The sequence below is a fragment of the Perca fluviatilis genome, chromosome 9 (genome assembly GCF_010015445.1).
Source record: "Perca fluviatilis chromosome 9, GENO_Pfluv_1.0, whole genome shotgun sequence".
NCBI lineage: Eukaryota > Metazoa > Chordata > Actinopteri > Perciformes > Percidae > Perca > Perca fluviatilis.
In genome coordinates, this window is record NC_053120.1 from 23,403,993 (window position 1) to 23,407,992 (window position 4,000).

The window sequence follows — 4,000 nt, forward strand, 5'->3', positions numbered from 1 at the left end:
TCTATTGCTCCTTCACTCACCACTCTACTTCCACTCTATCCTGGCTCCCTGACTATCATGCTCTCAGACACGTACTCCACCCTATCAAACCACCCGTCCAAGGTCTCTCTAAGGATTGGTCTGGCTTCTCCACTCTACTCACTAACTCTTCCAACGTGGCTGATCTCCTTATTTGGGTTGTTTTGTTTTCAGAGAGGGCCACAGATCAGAGAGAGAAACGCAGGTCATGTTTCCACATATAACCTCCTGTCAATAGATAAAGAGTCCTGCTGGCACACAGCATCTCACACTCAGGGCCTTTAAGAGTGTGTATATTAGAGGATGAGAAAGGGAGAGAGTAAAATGCAAAGTAGGTGGAGGGAGATTTTGAGAGATAAAGATGGATGGAGAAAGTTCCTATTCTGTAATCACACTGTCATAATATTTGGGCATTAAAGTCAAACATCAAGGAGACTCAAACTAGCTAGGCCATAATGTGGAAGTAAAAACATAAAACTACCTGGTATGAACAACAGATGCAACAGGGATTAGTTTGTTTCACTCAGTTGCAATGCTCTATGAGGTAGTGTGATGATACAACCTTCGCATCCTTCAAATTTCTATCATGGTACCATCAAGCTGTTTTGGTTTTATGACTATGTGATGCAATTCAGACAGCTCTTGTATGGTTATTTTAACTATGATCATCAGGGGTAGTAGAAAAAAAAGAATGTATCAGAAGTTGTGAGAAGTTACAAAAACTATCTGAAATTTGAACCCGGAGTTCTGTGCACCTGCTATTTGAGTTTGGTGACTGAAGGATGAAAGCAGACTGAGTATTAGAGTTTTTACGAACAATGGACACCAGTGTCCACAGTTGCTCATAATCATGGAGAGGGGGATATGTAGAAAGATGGATGGCCCTTGAAGAAGGAGATCCATGGATATGAATCAGCACACAAGGACTAGGACAGTTAATCCCCAGGACTGGGTTGCACCAGCTACTTGTTAACCCATCACTAACTTTGTGTGACCTACTAGCTAATTTCAAACTAGAGATATTCTGCTAGTGAACATCTGTTGCTCCATGTAGCATCACAAGCTAGCATAACTTACAAATAGAACCATTTTCAGGGACTACAAATGGTAGCCTACTGATAGCTGAAAATCCTTTGTAAATGTATGTATGACTTTATTTTATTTATATTTGCAAACATGGAGAAAAATGTGTATTTTGGAGTTATAATCATTTAGAATTAGATGGAAATATCTGATTATGCACACCTAACCAATGTTATATTTAGTCATTCGGGTAGCTTGGCAAAATTTATTAGCATAACATTATGTAATTTGAAGTATAGACTAGATTGTGTATTTTTGTGAAATGTAATAAAAAATGTCTGCAGTTTACATCATTATTAAACATTTTGATCAAGTATCAGGTTTGATATGTCAACCATATTCCTTTAACGTTACTTATTTTACTCTTCGATAAATGTTAGCTTTGTCAGTTGGTTCAGTCATGCTACGTAACAGTTACACCTGAAGTTAGGTGTAAACATTTAGCTAGTAACAACTAATCTCACTGTAAAAAAAAAAAAAAAAAAAAAAAATATATATATATATATATATATATATATATATATATATATATATATATAAATAATATTTACTTATGTTGTAGTAGGCTAGCTTTTAACTTACAAACGTGGTGCAACTGGCTCCCAGACATATAATCTTTGAGCCACTGTGTATTGGCTTTTAGTATCTTGGCAGCTGCACTTCCCCAATTTAACAATGAAATAAAAAAAATAATGGTCATTGTTCAGATGGTAAGCCATGGTGGTAAACCAATAGTCTGCATGATGTAGCTTTAGCTAGCAAATACTACTAATGTATGTAACTGTAACAGTGTACCAAAGAGACACTCATAACGACCAGTTATCCTTTTTCTTTGCTCTGTTTTCTTCATCATTCTTTATTTGCAGGACAAATTCAGCAGCAGCTTCTACTTGTTATATTACCATTGTACCTATAGGTTGCAGTCAGGAATGAGCTATTGGGTATTATCAAAATGACAGTGTATCGTATTATTATATATACCCTACAATAAATCAATATTTGTGGCATTCTAAGACAGATGCTATAGACGTAAATAACATGGCGTTATTCACAAAGATCAGTTATGACCAGTGGAATGCAGAACTTTTGACCACTCCACCTCGCAGTTCGATCCCATAAAATATCAGGTTTTGATTCAAAGCATCTGTTCTCTTTGCCTGCAAAGCATTCAGAACAAAGGCCAGGATGAAGTAAATGGGAAATATCCTAAAGAAATTTCTCAATAAGGTTTTATTAGGAGTAAATGTGTTGCACAGTGCGAAGAAAAACCCTACTGAAACTCTACACTGCTTTAAGCTGCTGATGTGAGTTACAGCTGTCTGTGGTATTGATGTGGAGGTAGGCCTACTCCACTATGTTGTGGAGATAGGTCTGGCAATGCAAGACTAATGTGAAGGAATTGCAAAACTGATCCACATCCAAACTGTCCGTCCTTCTGTGGAGCAGGAGAGAGCGCCAAGAAGAAGAAGAAATGGATGAAAAGAAAGATATATCACATAATCATCCGTCTAGCTACACATAATCAACTGTTGACTGTCTGGCAATATTTTAAGGTAGCAAGTTGTGTACAGTTTTAGAATGATTATTCTAGACTAGTTTTAACTGCTGGGTGGTTCAGTGTTATTGCTATGTAGCCTACTGTCAAGCTCAGGTAATACAGCATGAATAAACTGCATTACCCGCAGCGTGGATTGTTTCATTTTCCTTGATATTGGGATAGGATGCATTACAAATAGTAAATGATTTTCATGGCTTTTGATGAAGCCAGCTGAAGCATCTGTTGCACATTTCATGGCAATCCATTCAGTATTTATCAATAAAACTCACTCAAACCCAAAGATCATGGTTGGGCTAGAGGAAAACGCAGGGGATCACCAAAGTCATTAGGATTTCTTCTCTGGGGACCATGAATGTCTGTACAAAATGTAATGCATCCTACACTACACCATAGTTGTTGAGAGATTTCATTCTGGACCAAAGTGGTGGATCGATAGACAAACAGACAGACAGACAGACATGAGAGCCATGCTAGCAATGTGGCTAAAAACACAAACTAAAAGAATGTCTGGGTGTAACATTAGTTCATTTTCAAATTCTTCATCTTGAAAAGACACTTGCATTACGATATATAACAATAATAATAATAATAATAATAATAGAACTTAAGTGTCCTGTGTGCATGTTTTACAGCAGGATGGAAAATAGTGGCTTTTATTAGAAAATGTAATATTTAGGTGTCCTGCTTCTATAGTTTCCAACATGAATCTATCTGTTGAATCTGTTGCCACTAAAAGCTACCCCTCTGCCCTTATACTGTATGTGAAAAGCACATCAGCAGTCTCCTGCTCTGATTTGTGAGGCTGCAGCTGTAAGTCTCCTGGCCATAATGTCTGGATGTTGCCATGTTCCACCAAGCCTCTCAGTGAGTAATTCAAGAGTGTAATTTAGTGTTTTCAATATCCTCTCTCGACATTCCAAGTATGCTTTCCCTTAATGCTGCTCAGCCACAGAAATGCTGCGGAGGGGCCGAGACTAAACATGAAGATATTTTGCAAATGCAAGTTAAGCGGCCAATTAAAGTGTATGCTTTGGATTAATGATGGAGAACAGGGCATTTGGAGAGGATGAGTAAGGCACAGAAAAGGAAGACTCTCTGGTCTGGTGTCCTGAAAGATAAACAGAAAGGGGAGCGTGTCTATGTTCCCGGCTGAGGGAACATAGGGATGATCCTACAAAAAGGCCTCATGGTTTTAACACAATAACAGCTTCAGTCCCTGCAGTAGGATATGAGGTCCTTTTAGTATGCGTGCATGTGTTAACGCCTATGGCCTTGGGGCGGAAACATACATCATGAATCACTTAGACATGACAGCACCTGGACTCTGATGACACACACGCT